A 20236-nucleotide genomic window follows, 5' to 3' on the forward strand; every position below is an offset into this window, starting at 1 on the left:
TTGCTTCGTTCTGTTACACTGAAGAGAAAAAAGCAGAGGGAAACCAAATCTCTCTCGTCTTCCAGCATTTGGAATCGAATATTGACACTTTCTGTGAATGTCAGTTTGTAACACAGCCTGCATATGCTCTGCCTTGCTCTGGGGTACATAATTTAGCATGCAGTTGTTATTTAGAAGAAGGCTTGTTGGAACAGTAATGCACTCTACTATGTAATACTCAATATTTACAGATGTAGAGAAGATTTGGAGTAAAACAAAGGCATGTTTAATTAAATGGAATTTTATGTGATTTTAGACTGCAGATTCTCAGGCAATTTATAAAAGATGCCAAACATTAGTTTAGAAGAGATGCCAAATATCTGGCTTTTGGAGCCTGCAAACACATTTTTCTTTTCTCAACTCATGGGAAATTGAGATCCATGGAAAGATATTTGTCAACTAGATCTGTTTTGCTTATATTCATCTTGAAAATCTAAGGTTTTCTCAAAGCTAAAGAGTCATTTTCATGGTAGTTTCACCTCTTGGCTTTCAAATCATTTCTCTTTTAATATGTAAATAAAAATCATCAGCAGACCTTAAATGTGCCATCTATTTTCATATCATAAGCTCTTTGCATGAGATTTTAAAGCGTGTTTCCTCATAACCTAAAAATTCAGTTTAGTTGTATTCAGTTTGACAATGTAATATATTTAAAATAATTGAGAACTGGTTTGAATACGTTTTAAAATTTATTTCTCCAAAATATTAATTTAGAAAATTATTTAGCAAATAAACCACAAAATCAACTGAAAATTTGGAGTGCATATGTAATGTAGCAGATTTAAGCTGGAAAAGCCCTATCTAAAATGCCTTTTCTGTAAGGATTCATTTGCTGTTGAGATAAGATCCCAAAAAAGGGAAAAGTAAAGTTTCCTGTCTTCTTCTGGGAAGATGTTAACATTGATGTTTTCTGGATATTCTTCATATCCTCTTTTATAATTTTTAATTCATTTGGATTATTATTCAATTTGCATAATTTTTGCAGTCGGAACTGACTGCATAATCTGCAAAATGCAGTGCAAAAAGACACCCCTGTTTTGAAACCAAAAAAGAAAAAAAAAAGAAAGAGAATTTAAAAATTACTCAGTTATATATAGTAGAGAATAAAGCTTTTTCTTTAAATGGTTTTCATCATTCGTAAAATATTATGTGTTAATAGTGGCACATGAGTAACAGCATAAACTTGCAAAATGTCACTTTGACTTTGGGTATATTTATTAAACTGTCTGCTAGCTTGGAACTTTTGCTCAGCTTCTCCATGTTCTGTAACCTGGTTAGCGTCTGTCGATCCTTCAGATTGGAACACCACTTCCTCAGGGAACTGTTGTTTTTACCACAAATGCTGCTTACCTTTCTTTCAGATACTTCTAATCATTGCTAAGTAGTTATTTTTAGGCAATCATGTTTGGTCCTGTGTCACACCTCACTGTCATTTTCATGACACCAGTGAACACTTCCCTGTGTTAACAAGACAGAGGCAGGCATCTGCCCCTGTGTATTTAATTTTACTCTCACCAATAGAAACATTGACTATTAAATAGCTTTATCTTCAACCCTACAGAAAATCCAAATTTCTGGCAAACACTAAGTGAAAATGTTGAATACAAAGTAAAGACATGATAGTAGTATTGGTTACCTTCTAGGTAAAGAAGTGATGAAAACTCTGTATCTACTGCCCTGGAAAAGAGTGAGGATTTAAAGTTATTCTTCTAAGCAAAGCTTAATGCTTTCGGCACAAGATAATACCAGCGAATTCAGCAGCAGGGAGAAATGTCTGAGATAAAATTAAGAACTTATGAAACAATTAGAATATAAGCTATAAAAAATAGATTAATTGATTGGTACTAACCTTTTAAAAGTAATTAAAGCACTGAGCCTGACTCAATTGGAAAGACCATGGTAATGCAACTTAGTTTGAGGCAATCTCAGTAATTTATGCAGGTTGTTGCAAATGTGTATGAAAAATTTTTGCTATTTGAAAATTTGTAATTATTTCAAAAGAAATTGTTCTAATGATTTCTTAAGATTTTCCTGTGTATTTTTCATTAACAATTCCTGTCATATTTTTCACATCACAAACATATTTTTAAAACAGCAGGCCCTGAAGCTGTTTAAAGTCAGAACATGTAAGAACTAAAAGGTTAAACTTTTCCAGGCCTGATCCTCAGAACTAAAACTAGAAAACAAAAGCCTTGACTTCTTATCCTATCCTTTTATAATTAACATTAAAGGATAGCTACAGAAAACAGAGATTTTTATCATAGGCATTTTTAATCTCCATCCATAGCTGCTTCTGCTCTTCCCTTATGAGTGTAAGAGAAACCTCAGTAAGGAATTGTGAATTCTTGTTGGATATTTCTCTCTCTCTCTGTCTCTCTGTCTCTGTCTGTCTCTGTCTCTCTGTCTCTCTGTCTGTTTCTGTCTGTCTCTGTCTCTCTGTCTCTCTGTCTGCCTGTCTGTCTGTCTCTTTCTCTCTCTGTCTCTCTGTCTCTCTGTCTCTGTCTCTGTCTCTGTCTCTGTCTCTGTCTCTCTCTCTCTCTCACTCTCTCTCTCTCTCTGGGGGATGCTGGTGATGGAACCTAAAGGCTCACATTTGCTAGGCAAATGTTCTGCCACTGAGCTAAACCTCAGCCCATTTTTTTTTTTTTTTTTATGCAAAGCATCTCTGAGACTGGACTAAAAGAATGTGTGTTTCATAAGCTTACACCTTCTTCCCAAGTGACAAGAATAGTAAGCAAGATTACTTCCTAATGTCAATGGATGAAGAGGAAATTGGGTGGTTTGGAGCATTTTCCAGCTGACGACACAAAGTATTGTTACTTAAGCATTTAACACTTTCTGATTCTTGATTTTGTTTTTATTTTTGGTGCTATACTGCATGCAATATATAAATTAGATTTGTTTCTTCTTTATGTAGATTTGATTTTCCCTATGTATTTTGAAAGATCATTTCTAAATAAGCTAATTTGATAATCAAATTATAGTTATACTTGGAATTGTGTGGCACAGCATTTGGAGGTGAGATTCAGTTTAACTTTTCAACATTGTTATATTGATGGTTTAATTATTTTATTTTCTAGTATCAACTGCTTGGCTTCACTGATGTCATCAAAGAGCAGGGTCAGTCTTTGGATTGTGTTTGCGCTTTCAAAGTCATAGTTGTCTCTCAAAAACAGGATTTGTGCAATTACTTGTCTTCACACAAGCTAGCTAAAGCATTCTGAAAATAATACTGCTACGTGTTACCATATCTTGATCTCTAAGTAATAGAATTGAAAGGGACCACATCTGTTGATTTTTTGGTTTTGGTTTATTTTGGCCTGATGAAGTCCAGGTTTAAAATTATTACTCATCATAATAATTAACTATATTCGCATTCACTGTTTTTCACATTTCACAGTTCAAAGATAAATCACTTTATCACCTGCAAGCGTGTCATTTCTTCCTTTCTCAGGAATTCTTTCTGTGGCATTACTGACGAGTAGTTAAATTTGTTTGAATATGTCCACAGATAGAAACCATTACTTACAAAGAATGACTCTACCTCCTTATATAACTTCATTTGCAGTTGTTTCTTACATTTATCTTTTATTAATTAAACTAATAGTTGACAGTTTGGTTTAAAAAGATAAGCATTTGGAATAGTAGATAACCACTATAGGAGAATTGTACTATGAGGCCCAAAATTTATTTTCATACATAATCCTAAAGAATTTGGAATATTTCAGTAATCAGTTCTCAAACTGATAGAAATCAATTGCATTTCACAATAGTTATAAATCCATTGTATTGGAAAAAAAATATACAGGGTATTTGGCATTGCTTGCTTTAACTAACAAGAATTCCATTATTGGCCATAAATATTTATAGTCTATGAATATCTTCTGAAAAATATATTTCAAGTAACACATCAAACAAAATAAATATGTAATCTATATAATGTAACATTTGATTGCCAAAACACCACTTTAATGAGAACATGGAAACTAACGTGCTATCAATATTTTTGAACATTTGGAAGATTGTCTGATATCCTTTTATAAGCAGAATGCCAAAAGTTATACTCAAAGAGAAAAGCATATACTTAAACATTACTTAATAAAGTTTGTATTCTGTTTGTCCTCGTTGTAATATGATTTTAAAAATACTTTTAAAATGAATGATCAAGTGCCAGGGATATAGCTCAGCAGTGAAAGCGCCTGCCTGGCAAGCACAAGGTCCTGAGTTTGACTCCCAGAAACAAAATAAATAAATAAATAAATGAATAAATGAAACGCACGATCAACTTTCCACAGAATTACATTGAATATATTAGAATTCCAAGGTTAGATGCCATTGTCTGTTACTTTCTTTTGTCTTGTGTTAAAATTATATTCTGGGGTGCATAGGACCAAGCTTGGAAGATTTTTCTTTTCTTAGACCTTTGCATTGACCACAGTAAATTCTTTCTATCCTGAACATAGAGCCGTTGTCCACATTTGAATGTTTAAACATCTTGTTATCTTCAAATTAATCATAGTGGACTGATTAATTCATCTTTCCAATTCATATGTATCACTAATCCCAGGGAAGACGGAGTGGTGATATTTAGTAATTATGCATCAAAAGAAATAAACATCATCATCTCTCTGAGAAACATTTATTAGTATGTTTTATTTTTATTTTTGCACATGGGCAAATGGGAATTGTAGAATAATTTAAGTAACAGGCTTTCTCAATGCGTGCTGCTAATAAACCTTTCAAAGATGAAAGAGTTATTCAAAACTCACAATAGAAATTTAAATAATGAATAGAGGAGCTAAACACTGTACAGATGTATCTATGATTTCTCATTTGTTTGGGTGATATGTAGTGACTTCTTTAAGTATTCTCCTTTTGTCTTCTGAATTTGTTAATTTTATTTATTTTAGCCATACAGAACTAACTGGGTATGGAAAGTAAAGTTTAAACATTTAAATTCCAAACTGAGATAGTCATGAAGATATATAATCTCTGCATTTCTTATTAAAATAAGTGGTTGTAAGTTGGCCTACATTGTGATGACACCAAAAATATAAATTCTTACATATTGGTTATCACTTTCAATAAGATCTTTGTGAAGTCAATCATGAGAAATCAGGCTTTAATGTGCCAGTACTTCTTGCTATTCATGAACATTATTACCATTTCAAGTTCTCTTTAATCTTGGGTGTTTGTAAAACTACGAAATAACACCTATTTCTTTTGTCTGCTTTTGCATTTCTTCTTATTCCTTCTCTTATTAAGTATGCATATAAATTAGTTCCCTTCTTGTCTGTGACTAACCTTGCTATGCCTACACTTACTTTAGAGACACTGGTATTTGTATACCAATTAAGTCATTAATTGAAACCTTTTTGAAAAAATCTATTCAACGATCTACACTAAATTCTGGCCCTATGACCCAGAATGGATTTAGAAATTAGATGAATGGATTTAGAAATTAGTACAAGAGAAGGGAAAGATAAAGAAAAAAAAGCAGCAAGCAAGTTACTTCACTGTGTGCATACTGCCCACCCAAGTTATATTACTGGTTATGGCCTTTTCAAATTAAGATAGGAGAAGAATGACAAATATTTGATTTTCCCTTTCCCACTAGCACCAATATGTAAATATAGCTAAAAATAGCTTCCTAAGTACAATTATGAATCAGTTCTATAGTAACATGCTATTCTTGCCCAGATGTATGCAAATGTTCAGGTTCTTTTTCCTCCAGATGGTGCTTATTAAGTTAAAATAATCATATAAGTTAAAGCAGGACTTCTACTGTGTTATTCTATCAGTTTACATGAAATATAAAGCAAAACAAAGCCAGCATCCAATAAAGTATGAATCAATTAATGTTCTTAATATGCTATAAATTTTGAGGAAAATTTAAAAACTAGAAGATGGCTGAAATTTCAAATGTAGGTTGTGAAAAGATATTGCCATATTTCAATAACACTTGTGTAATAACATTTCATTCATTTTGTATTGTCTTACAAAATAACAATAGCAGATATTATAAACTGTCATACTTGTGTGTTTTGAAAATAGAATTACACGTTTTCCATCTTTGATTTGTTTTATATTGAAGGAATTGTATTAGAAAACCAATTTCATTACTACTCATATTTAGGAAAAATATTAATCCTATCTTCTGCCTTTTATGTGAAATATATGATAAAGATCCTGAAAAGCTACAGTAATAAAATAGTTCAGATTTTTATATTAAAAGAATATGAACTAAATGGTCAACAAATTTTCTCATGTAGATAATTTTATTTTTGCTTGACTAATATTCTCTTTCCCTTTTCAATTTAAGAGACAAAAGTATGTGAAAATTTTATAGTTAAAGGACATACAGTTCATGGAATACTTTTAAATATTCACTTACATATACCACTTCCTTGTATATTTTATAACTCTAATACCTGGAAAATTTTTGGAATGTCTGAATTCTGTTAAACTTTTAAGTACTTTACTTAAGGCATGTAGGTGTAACTATTTTATTTATAATAAAAATACACAGTTCTTTTATTAGATTTTCATAAGTTTCATGAGAAGAGTGATTTTTTTATTGTTACAAATACTTGGGTTTCAGAGAAATTACAAAACTGTCTAGTGTTAAAAAACTAACAAAGAATTAGAGGAAAATTTTAAACCAAAGCTCTTTGACAATAGAATTCATACTGCATCAACTCACCTCCTTGGCTCTAAATACATATTTGGTGTGTATACCACTGTGTATTCATTTTTACTTTAAAGTGCTTTAATGCCAAAAGTACAATTTCTGTTTCACAGGTGAAAATGATGTGCAGATGGCTTAAAGAAATAGATGGTTTATGGAAGTTGATTCTATATGATCATGTATTTACATTTTACATTGTCAACATTATCCCTTTTATTATACACAGAAAGATTTTTAATTTCCTTAGTTTGGACTTGAGCACCCTCTCTGATACTGTATATACTTGCTAATGGTATTTAAACAGTATTTAAATATCTAATCATACCTGCAGATAAAGACCAGGAAACTAAAATGAAATTAACTCGAGAGCCTAAGTTAATTAGTTTATTTAAAATGTAAATTCTTACATATTGGTTATCAATTTCAATAAGATCTTTGTGACGTTAATCATGAGAAATCGGGCTTTAATGTGCTGTAATTATAGGGTGGATATATCATTTAATTTGTTGAATAATTTAAAGAATAATAAAAGTTAATACTTCTGTAGGCTTTCTTTATACAAAACGCTATCATAAGAGCTTTACATATATTATTTCATTTAACATTGACAATGACACTTTGTGCTACATCCTTGTGTTTAATATTCCCATTTGACAGACTAATGCAAAAATAAAAAATGCTTTTGTGTTGCAAAATCAATCTGAGAAAGCTGTGTGACTATTTAGTCTCCCAAAGCTCTCACATCTGTAGTTTCTTTGTAGACACATGCATTTTCTGATAACAGAAAAGAAAGAGGCACGTGGAATTTTTAACTATAAAAGCATAGATTTTAAGAAATTTACTATAACACATTCAGTACATTTAACTGCCAATGTTGCATGTTGTTTCTTTTCATCTGCCAGGGCACAGATCTGGAGCTATTTTGAGTTTCATTAGATTAATATAAATATGTATTCGATGATTTTTCTAGAGTAAATTCAGTCACATATCATCTGAGAAAAAGTTCTCCCCATAAATGTTCATGTTTCTAAACTGCTATTTCTGATGGAGTCCAAATGCTTTTGGGGGGATCTGCTTGGATACATTATTTAAATGATCCATAAATTGTTAGACTTTGCAAAAGGATGCACCTGCATAGGTATTTAGTTTGCTATTGACTCATCAGCTGGCCCAGTCAGATCATCTGTGCCATGTTTGGTTTTTAACAACTGAAGTGTTTTGTGATTTCTCTGACAGAAAAATGTAACTATTCTTTGATGGGAAACTAAATGTGAGCTACATTTTAAGCCACTATTTCCCAAGTGTCCTGAAATTCTGTGCTCATTCCTTGTCTTAGCTTTCAGTCACTCGTTTTTCTAACCTATCTCGAGGACAGGAACTCTGTTTTATTCATCTTCATATTTCAGTTCTTATTATAGCTACTGACATAACTCAGTATTGAAAAACTAAACACATAAATAAATAGAAATGTGAGTCACATAAGTATAACCAATTAATGCAAACTGAAGTGAATACATAAATTCAATTTGTACACGGATTTCATCGTGAACTCACAACAAATGATGTGTTGGGTGTATAGTTATTTTCTTGGAGTAGAGACTCAACTATGACAGCGGACGATTTTTCTGTACTACCAGGTTTTAATACTGCACTTGCAATTTTTAAAATTTTTTCCTGGAAGTCCATAAAAGATACTTTGTTCCACTTGAATCTCTTCTCTTAATCATTGTAAATCATCATTCATCAAATATCTTACAATGATTTAAATTCCTCCTGGTATTTAGACTGGCTGAATACCTGTTCAACCTTAAACTTCTTAAAAATTTGCCTCCCTAATTATAAGCCTGAGGTTAGTTTATCTTTTGTAAGAATTCTGCTGGGATTCTATGGCGAACTGGTAGCTATTTCCCCACACGGTTGGAGGCTTGTATGTTGTTGGGTTTCAGAATAGTATGGACCAGCTACCTTTATAGGCCATAATCAATGATAGTAATACTTGTTCTCATTGACCTAAATATTTTTTTTAGAATAGACCAGACACTCCTTCCCTAATACCTACTTTTAGCCTTTGTCAATCTCTAGTTTATTTTTTCCAAGAATGTTAATTTCTTGTGATTTGTAGTTGTAAAAGTTAGGACCACCACCAGGATGATAATTTTGTTTTCTTCCACATTAATTAGTTTCTTCTGCTTCCTTCTCTCATGATTGTTGCTATATTTCACAGCAACTCAACCTATACGATGGGTTTCTTCAATATTTATGTTAAAATCATAATCCTCAGAAGGAGACACATTTTAGAAACAGGGTTTTTGAAGGCATATAATTGAGGTGAAAAGGCAGAGAATCTGTGGTATACATGCCACAGCACGCTGACTGTGTAATTGAAACTAAAGTTTCACCATCACTGGTTGAGAGAATTCACTGGAGTTCAGTGTGTCCTCAACCCAGCAAAACAAGTGTTCTCATAAGAAGGGCGATTTGGATATAAACACAAACATTCCAGTGTATATGTGGTCTTATCTTACCTCATACTATCTTATCTATCTTAATAAAAAAGACCAGACCCCAAATATTTCTGCTTGTTTCTTAAATGCAGTAGTATTTCCCCTTTTCTGAGTAACTTTGTTGCTGCTGAGACACAGTACCTGATACCCACATATTAAAAAGGAAAAGTTTATTTTGCCTCACAGTTTGTAGAGATTTCTGTCCATACTCAGATGGCTCCAAGACAGGGTAGCTTGGCAAAGGGGCACTGAAGAATAAAAACAGCTAACTCATGGACCTGTAGCAGGGAGAAGAGAAAGAGTGATGCAAATTACAGATTCATCAGCAATGAACTGATGCTTGATCAATACATGTTTTGTTAGTTTCCATGTTGCCTTTTATTTAAAGAATATTGTTTTAGAAGCAAAACATTTCTGAGTTTTTTGGCTTTGTTTTTGTTTTTTACTTCAGAAGAAGTGTTATTTGGGGTATGTTTTATATGCCTTCAATAAAAATAAGTTCTCCAGTCTATATGTGACATATTCCATGTGGAAATGTTCTCAGTTATCAAAAGTCTTTATAAATGGTCAATTCTCCTCTGCTAAGAAATCGAAGGGATTTATTATTTTAAAATGGAGACATTTAAATTAGTCCATTGTTTTTATTTGGCAGAGGTAAAAACTGGCTTTCTGCAGAGATTCCATTAAAATTTTGACATTCTTTGGCTGTTAAATCCCTTAAAAATGTATTTAAAAGCAAATACTTGCTAGAACCAGTTGAAATCAAATGGTAGATATTATGGAATAATGCAGACGTTATTTCAGTGTATATTTAAGAATTTTTGCCTGCAAATAAGCTGAAATGAATGGTTATTTAAAAATCACAACAACTCAAAAAGACAATAACGAGGAATTAGAAAAAATGAGTATTTAGAGGTTACAAGATACAAAGAAATAAGAAAATTTTAACATAATTCTTGTCTGGGATTGTCATTGTGCTAAACACTTTAATAATATAGGCAAATACAACAATGATCCACTGAATAAAACTCTCAAAGTTTTTTGATCTGTTTTTCAGGGTGTATGATGCAAACTTTGTTGCCATCTGGCATTCCATTCGGGATCATGGCTCTTGCATGAAGAGGAGAAACATCAAAACCTAAAATTATAGTTAATGTATGGTAAACTGCAGAAACAGCTGTGCACATGACAGCTTATATTTAGTTCCACTGAAACTTTTTTGGAATACTGATGACCATTTTGAGATTTTGTGAATTTGTGAGCTAAAATAATACTTCTTTTCAAGCAAATTGGTTTTCTCATTTGTATTCTCCTATTTCAATAAACTATATGAGCAATTTTTTGCAGACTGATTTGGAAAAGTTTAAAAAAAATATTTTCAATTCTTCTAAGTGTTGCTGTAACCAATCATGTCTTCTGGTTTGTTTCTTTTTGTTGTTTTGAAATGACCTTCTGTACTCATTACATTATCCTGGAAATGTTCAGGTCAAGTTGGTATAGTCAGTTTTTTTCTCCTCTCTGCTCTGAGTTTTCTCATTTCATTACTGTATGTCACTTTTCCAATGTGTTCATATAACAAATATAGAAAAGTGCAGTGTGTATCTTCATATATTTTGACAAAGAACAGTGCTTTTGCACATAATAACTATGTTAAGTTATGGAACTTGAGCTCATTGCTTGTTATTGATCTGTTTGGTATTTGTATTCTTTTGTTTCATTTTTGGCAGGTCATAGAGATAAAGAATTTGTCAATATCTTATAGATCTTCCAGTTTATTTGAATATAAATTTTCAACAGTCACTAACGTTTTATTGGATAACAGTTACTATTAGATTAATAAAATCTAGCCTTGTTAATCTTTCCAAAGAATGAACTCTTTGTTTCATTGATCCTTACCAAAGCTTTTTTCATCTCTATTTCATTCATTTCATCTCTGATTTTTATTATTTCTTTCCTTTTACCAGATTCAGTTTTACTTTATTCTTTTTTTTTCTCAAATAATGAGGTTTATGGTTATTTATGATCACTCTGTTTTTCTGGTGTAGGAATTCATAGCTATAAATTCCATTTCGGGACAGTTTTTAATATATTCTATAGTTTCTTATATATTGATTCCATTTGAGCTTTGAACTTTTTTGAAAAAATTTTGGAATTTTTCCCTGTTTTGTTCAATGACTCAGTGGTCATTAAAAATGATGTTGCTTAATCTGTATGAATTTTTGTGGATTTCTATATTAAATTTCTATATTAATTTCCAGTTTCTTTACATAATGATCTTTTAAGAAGTTATTTATTTTTTTCTGTATATGGATAAAGATGATTTATTATTTAACATGTGATCTATTTTGGGAAAGTTCAATGAGATACTGAAAAGATTATGTATTGTTCACTTACTGGATTAAATCTCTTAGAGATGCAATTTAGTCCATTTGTTTGAGACGTAGTTCAAAATTGTTCTCTGTTGATTTTTTAAAAATATGGATGACCTATTTGTAGGAGGATAGTATTGAAGTGATCCACTACTATTGCATTTTCCTTGTTCAGTTTTTTTGAGCACTACCTAGTTTTGGTGAACTTTTCCTTCACCAATACATAGTGATCTTTTTTGTGTTTTCTGAGTACCTTTGGCTAAATGTCTACTTTGTTGGATTTGAATATTGCTAGTCTTGCTGACTTTTGGATTTTATTTCCATAAAAGATAAATTAACTTTTTTTTTTTTTAGTCTATGATGTCTTTGCCAGCAAAGTTTGTTTCTTGCAATACTTGAAGAATTTTGTCTATTTTTAAATCCATTTTGCTGGTTTGTATTTTTTCATTTTTTGAATTAAGTCTACTCTCTTTTGTGGTCATTATTGAAAGCTACCTCCTAATTTTTGTCATTTTTATTGGTTTTCTAATTTTGATTCTTTCCTAATTGTTATTTGCTTAATTACTTTTCCTTCCCATGTGTACGTTCCATTATCTATATCCTGTAATACTGACTTGATGCTCAAGAATTTCTTTAAGTTTTGCTTTTCTAAGTTCTTTATTTATTCTGTGATTCTAAAGAATATCTTTACAATATATTGTAATTTATGTTGGTAGTTGTCTTCTTTCAGGTTTCGAAATACATTATTTCATGACCATTAAAATTTCTGCTGAGAAGTCTTTTGTTAATTCTAATGAATTTACCTTTTTAACTGTCATGGTGTTTCTCTCTCATAGCTTTTAATACTGTTTCTATTTTATAGTTTTGTCATTTTAACTATAGTATGCCTTTGAGAATTTCTTTTTGAACCATTTTAATTGAAATTTTAAGTGATTCCTGGAGTATTGTTTGTCGATATTTTCTAAAGGTTTGTCAAATATTCTGCTATTATTTCATCAAATGCATTTTCTAAGACTTCAATCAATGCAATGCCTTCTTCAATGCAGGAAATTCATGTTTGACATTATTAATTGTGCTCTAGAGGCCCTTTGTGTATTGTTCATATTTCCATTATTTTGTAACTCTCTGAAAGTAATAATTCATTAACCTCTTTTAAATTTGTTTTTTAATTTTAAAGAGAATGAAATCAAGCAAAACAAAACAGAATAAAGTGAATCAAAACAAACCAATGGGACAAAAGACTTTAAGACAATAGGAAGCCAACAATGGTTTCCATAGTGGCTCTTGTTGCCTTCAAAATAGATGCAGATATCTTCAGACATAGTAAATATCAAACAAAACAGAACAGGAAGAAACAATAAAAACAAAACAATGAATGCAATAAAAGACTTCAAAATAAGATAATAGTAAATAAAAAATGGCTACCATAATATATCTTTGAAATAGCTCCCCATGCCATTGGTATAATAAAATCAAACAAAACAGAATAAAACCCAACCCAACAAAACAATGAAAATGACACAGGACTTCAAAACAAGATAATAAGGAATTAAGAATGGCCACCACCTACTGAAGGAGATTCCCCGATAGATGCTACATTGCATATTGTTATCTTGACTAGATGATAATACTACCAATTTTAGATCTGCAAAGCCAATGAAGCACTAAATATTATTAGCTTTAAATTGTATTCTACCTCAATAGCCATCACTGCAGCCTGTGTCTCTGGATCAGCCAGTGGCTAATGGTGGGGAGGATTGGCTCTTTTACTTACCAACCAGTGTGCAGGAAGGGGCTGACATCTTGTTCTCTTTCCAGTGGCCTGTGCATGATGCCGATTCACAGAGAAGACTTGCTGGTCTTGTTCTCTTCTCCTGCAATTTGCAAATGGTGCTGACTGATGGGAAAAGGCTGGCATCTGGCTGTCCCGCATTAAACTGTTAAAATCCTGCTGTTCTGTCTTCTATTCAACCTAGTTTTTGATGAACCTTTGCCTTTACCTTTTCATTTGGTTTAATGAATTTTATATTTCCAAGAATTTTGTTTAGTTCATTTGAATATTTGTCACTTTATTGAAATACTCTTTGATCTTGCATTCTTTCTTCATTTGTTTAGCTGATTATTTGTATGTTTTTTGTATTCATTCATTTTGACATTTTGCTGGACAAATACTCAAAAATTGATGAATATCATCAATTTCACAACTTTGGATTCAGTCGCTAGTAGTTATGAACTATTTGAGGTGCTGTTTCCTTTTAAGAATATTTCTTGTGTTTCTATGTTGACATTTTTACATTTTTTGTGCTTCATATTTCTTCTACTTTTATATAAGGATTTCATTTTTAAGTAGTCTCTTCTTTATGATGTTCCCTGAAATCTTGATTTGCTGTTGTTAATTTTCTTGTACTTTCTTAAATGAATGTTGATTCTTTGTCAAAACTTTAGGTTTTGACTTCCTTCATAGGATTTGTGTGATTGGTTTCATTAACCAAGTGGGATATAGACATCACAGTATAAAAGTTATGCTCCAAACTTACCAGCACTGACTGGTCTGAAAGGTTTTAGTGAAGCAATGTACATTTGGCTTTTTATAAGTGGAGCAACGGTAACATTTGTGTTATTTCTTGTTGTTGTTGTTGTTAATGCAGTGAATGTCTAGTACTGGACCTTTAGTCCCCTCATCTGACCAGGGGAAAAGGCACCACCTAGATGATTTTATCTCCTCCATTCTTTAAAGTGTACTTCAAAGATTGTGCACAGCTAGGTCTTAGACATGGTTAGTTAGATTTCTCTCGATTGGGTTGCGGATATAGATCAATGACAAAGCCCCCATCCAACAGATTCAAATCACACATTTCAGGACACAGAAATATTTTGATAGGACAAAATAAACCACCAAAATTGATAATAAGAACTTAAAAGCAAAACAGATATAAATATAACACAAAAAACTACTTCAAAATACTCATCTGTAACACCCCTACCATATAGTAGAATCAAGCTGTATTACTAAATAATAGATTCAGAGTTAAAAAATAATGCACTTAAAATCAAATTTTTAAAATAGTCGAATGATAAGAAAAAATCAAGAAAGATTAAGAAAGGAGAAAGAAAGAAAAATTCAATTACAGAATAAAAGAATAACATAAAATTATTTGTAAGCATAAAAAGAAACTAAAAAAAATTGAGGGAAAGCTTACAAAATAGTAACACAAAAATAAAATTCAAATTCAAAAAAAAATCATGGATTTCTCCTTGGTCAGATATTTAAAGTAAAGGTCTACTTTTGGGAAGTACAGTTTTGGAATTCACCCTGTGTAGGAAAGGGCCATGGGTCTCAGCTGCTCTTAAAAGAATTCCTCTTTTCTTAGCCAAATAGACAAAACAGCCAGAGCAATATGAAGGCTGAGCCCTGCACCTCCTTGACCATTGTAAAGTTGCCCGCAGTAGAAGCTCATTCATTTTGCGCATTTCTGAGTTTGCCTGTGACAATGAGGACTATGACAATGGGACAAGGTGCCTGATAGCCCTTCCATGTACTGGAACTGTGGACAGATTAGGCTTGTGCTACCTAGTTCTGTGGCTTTCCCTTAGAGATTTTAATGATGTGGCCGGTGGACCAGCTGAGGCAGTATATCCCAGGAATGACTCTGCTCATAGATGAAGTGTCTTAATTTGCTTATTTCTGAGACAAAATATCTGAAAATCAGTTTAAATAATCAGATGTTTATTTAGTTTGCATTTTGTAAGGTTTCTGTCCATAGTTGGCTGGCTTCAAGACAAGGTAGCATGGCAGACAGGGATCACAGAGGAGAAACAGTTCATGCTAGGCATCAGGTGGCCAAGCAAGGAAGCATGCAAAATACCTTCACAGCTTTTTCTGACCCTTTTGTACCCTATCTAGGACACTGGAATTAGGTAATACTGAAATAACACTGAAAAAATTCAGTGGTAATACTGAAATAATACTGAAATAATCAATTCAATAATCACACATCCTTAATCCCAGAATCACATATCCTAAATTCAGTGACCTCTGAAAAAGCCCCAACCTGTAACTGCATGAGGCTTTGGAGGGGGGAGGGGACATCTACAAAAAACCATAGCAAGAAGTGGCCAGAACAAAGGGATCTGTTTGGAGGTGGGGTGTCATAGTATCACCAATAAGCTACTAGTTTTGTTTTACTTGGTTTGAATGGAACTCATGAATTTTCTAAGTATGAACCACTAATGATCCTGGGCTTTGAGTGCCAGTGGTTCTCAGCCCTTAATACTATTGATCTCACCATTTGCCACCCTTATCAGCCCTTCTGCAACTGAAGCTTATAATCCCTTTGGAAGATCTCTGGCTCCTTCAGCTATTCCTGGATTCTTCATCGCTCTCTGCTCTTCTGCACAACACACCACTGATATCCACCAGTAGACACTGCTTATGTTTGCTGGGAAGGATCTGATCTCATTTTTATCTTATTTTATGTTTGCTGCCAGTCTCTACTGAACTCCACCATTGGTCCCCAGTTATCTTCATACATTGCTGATGGACTCTTTTAGCAGTCTCCAGAACTCCTTAGGGCTAGTAAGCTGTACAGTGAACAACTCTTACTGAAAGTTGCCCTGCCTGTACTGAGAACCATGCAAGCAAGCCTTCATTTGGACATTGGCTACAGCACAAGGGGATCCCTCCTTCACTAGCATAAGGAGTATGAGAGAGCACCTTTTATACAGAGCAATAGCAGGCTGGCATGTGCATGCGTGTAGTTTTGTTTGACAGATGTGACTGAGAATTACTGAGGTAATGACAGGCAGAGCAGAGTCATTTGGAGGTTAGTGTGTGGAGTCATCTGGAATTAGCTCATGTTTCAAGCCTGCTGTGATGACGGCAGATGTCTCCTAGAGTGGCTAAGGGCATCTAGAAAAGCTGCAGCTGTCGTGAAGACATTTGAGTGGAAATTTGGGAGAAGCAGCTGCTTGAATGACAACTTCAAAATTGTGGAGGTTAAAATAAGGTTTGGCACGGTTTCAGAGAAGTCTCCAAGAGGTCTGGCTGTATTGATAATAAACTCTAGGGTTTAACAATTTGGGGGATATCAACAGTGCACTGAGGCCTTCCTGGATCTTAAACTTTGTTAGAGTTTACAAATAGAGTGTTCCTCAGTCGTCATCTACTCAGAGGTGGGAAATTTAAAGGATGATTTGATCTTGCGAGCCCTGTACTCATCTATGAGTTCATCCACTAAGTACTCATCCATTGATGAGTTCAGCAGTTATCTGTGGAACAGAGGTGGAGCGTAGGATCTGGTCAGAGGATGTGATTTACTGAAAGCATGATCTGGAAATGTGAAACTCTCCTCCTGGCTGCTTCTTTCATTCTCTTGTTTCCTGGCTGCCATGCCATGAGCAACTTTTATTGTTCAGGGTCTTCAACTCTACATTTCCCATGTTTAAGTCTGCAAATGAAACTCATGGCCCAATAAACCTCTCTTACTTTAATTTTCAGTTATCAAATATTTTGTTTCACCAATGGGAAAAGTGACCCTGTCAAGCACTGTCCCCTGGTGTGTTCCTCAGAGAGCAGTAGCTGCACTTTGAGCAGAGGGGGTAGCTGAGGGGGCAGCACACATGTCATCTGAGCTCTTGCTCCTCTCAGTACTAATTGAACCCCAAGAAAATAACTCCAGGGGTGTTGAGAAAACCCTGGAGTCAGTCACCTCGGGATACCACTGAGGAGGCGAGGGACCCGAGAACTGCTAGTGAGATCATGCCCTCTTCTGGGAAAGATCTGGCCTCATTTTTTATTTTATTTTATTTTTTCATTTCATTTCATTTCATTTTTTTTTTTTGTCTAGATGGGAACCAAGCTCTGCTCATCCCAGGCATGGCACTCCCCAATGTAGCTCCTGCAGGATCCCCTACATTATTGTTCTCACCCCTTGTTCTAAAGGATGACACACCAATCCTTTTCTTTCTTCTCCTCTCAGTACTTTCCACTGTCTGTAGGTCTTAGTAGATTTCTGTCAGTCACTTCTCTAGGCCCTTGGTGTTTCTCAGAGCATTTACTTACTGTGTGGTTAAGGGTAGATGGTGGGAGTTGGAGCTATAAAATATGTAGGTGGTTCTGCTCCATCAAGCAGTGAGTTCAGGCTGCCAGACCCTCCTTAACATGGCTCCATTATGAACCCTTAGGAATAGATGCTGGATTGCTGAAAAGGCCTTCCTCAGTGCCAGCTTGCTACACAGATCCCAGGACTCTTATATTTTCAGACTGCCTGTCTGTGTGGTCATTGACTACATGCCTGGTGATCAGTAGAATTCTCTCTGCTTTAAAATATGGACTCACCACAAAGGCATTTCCCCTCTTCCACTAAGCTGCCAAGTAGTTTGTGTTAGGAGAATCTATTTCCTTTATTATTATAAAAATCAATATTTTGGGATTTTACCTGGTCACTACTTACCTCAAGATACAAATACATATTTGTTGACTTGGTTCAATTTCATAGATCATCAGGTGGGTGCTAGTGCCCCCAAATCATCATCTTTGTACCTGTACCAAGTGACAAAAAGAAAGAGTCACTATTTTGCATGTTTTCTGCATTTTTATATTTTTATTTATTTCACATTTATAGTATTTCCTATAATTGAGGTTGTCTTCTCAACTGTTCAATCATTCTTAAATGCAATATAGTCAGGTTTACATTTTTATGATTTGCTGGAGCTGCATTCAACTATATCATGAATAATAGTATCATAGGTAAAATACCTCCCCTCCCAAAAAATACCAAATGCAAAACACAACCTAACTCACAGAGCCTGTGAAAATGTTTCATTGTACAGCAAGGCAAGTTAAGGTTGATAAATAGCTGACCTACAAATAAAAAATATTAATTTAAGTCCTTGAGTGTAGTTGACAGAATAGCAAGATTCCCACACAGAAAAGATACAGACAAAAGCATGAGCACCAGAAAGATGGCATTGTGAAAAAATTGAGGACCATTGCAGGATTTCAAAGGGGAAAGACGTCTTCAATTGTTAACTGATTATGTGAACTTGAGTAAGAATAGTCCAATTAAATTCATTCAGCATAGCTCTAGGTGTGTCTGAGGGGATTACTGAAGAAAGATTCATGATGGGTAGGCTTATTAGCTGAATGATACAAAAGGAAATGAAGAAGGAAGGCTCACTTCTGCTGGTTTGGAGAAGATTCCAGTCTTTGATGTTATCTCTTGACTTTCATCACAGTCTTTGGGCCTCCTGATATGGAAGCCCAAGTGATTTTCAGGCCTTTGGCTGGATCCTTTGTATCTCTAGCACATCAACAGACCTTAGCTCTTCTGATCCTGACTCTGATGTTATAAGCCAGGCATGCCTGTTGTTGTATATTTTTATAACTTGCATTAAATCTGTTTCTCTGGAGAGCACTGACTGAGATAGGCTCTGAGCCAAAGACCGCATGTGGCCATGTCTAGAAGATAGAAAGAGCCTAAGGAGTATTTAAGTTAATTTGTGTAAATGAGTTTCTTTTAAAGCAAATACCCTAAAATACTGGGGATGAATTTGTGATTGGACAATAGTCAGTGGTTAGAATAATTTAAAAAGATGGGAAAAATTAGATTTTCCCAAATAAAGTATGAATTCAAAAATATAGGTGTTTATATCTCTGCTAGTGAGGACTCAGAATTGAGATTTTATATTTTTGCCCTATTTGCTATCTTAGTAATTGATAATATTGAATTCTTTTCTTTTCTGAGAATCTTTATTCCTAATGTCTTTATTTTTTTTATATATCTTCAAAGAGATAGCTTATTTTTTCTTTAAATTTACCTTTTCAATTTTCTTTTTGCTTTATCTTATTTATATTTACATCTTTATCTTTCACAAATCTACAGTTTCCCTAAGTAGTAACACTAAAACACTTTATGTGCTTCTACACGGAAATGATGCATAAATATTTATCTTCAGTATGGATTTTCTCACTGAATTGCTGATTTAAAAATCCAACTACCTAAAGAGCACACTTAATAAAATGTCCCTCAGGTAATTAAAAATGAGCACATTACACATGGAGCCTATTATCTTTCCAGCCTGGCTCCTTTGTATTCCCTTTCTAAATTGATGTTGCTACCTTCAGTCCAATTAACCAAACAAGAATGATGAGGTCACCTTCAACTCATTGTTCTCTCTTTATGTATTTCCAACATGTATAATCTTCTCTTTAAACTTTTGTTATATTTATTGATTACATACCATGCTCTAGGTGTTGTTTAAAGCAAAGCACATATATTAATTAGATTAATCCTAATAACAACCATATGAGTTATATTTTATTGTCATACTTTTTTACAAACATATCTGACAACAAGAAAACTGTTATGCAAGATCATGCAGAATTTAGTAGGCTGTATGGGAATAAGAGGCTCAATGCCTGCCTAGGAGCCTACCATTGAATATATATGCTGCTCCATTTCCTCTTGAGTTCACGTTCTGCCTTTCATTTAGGAAATGCTTGTATTTTTCTTTTATCTGAATTCTTTCGTTTGCTTTTAGGTAACAGATGATCCTAACTGTGGACTTTCATACTGTGAAAGGAACACATGACTGAAAGAAACCATTTAAACATAGAAATCCAGCTAAATCACTCC

This window comes from Cavia porcellus, unplaced genomic scaffold (assembly GCF_034190915.1).
Source record: "Cavia porcellus strain 051 isolate PalLab524CR breed Dunkin Hartley unplaced genomic scaffold, mCavPor4.1 scaffold_8, whole genome shotgun sequence".
Lineage (NCBI taxonomy): Eukaryota > Metazoa > Chordata > Mammalia > Rodentia > Caviidae > Cavia > Cavia porcellus.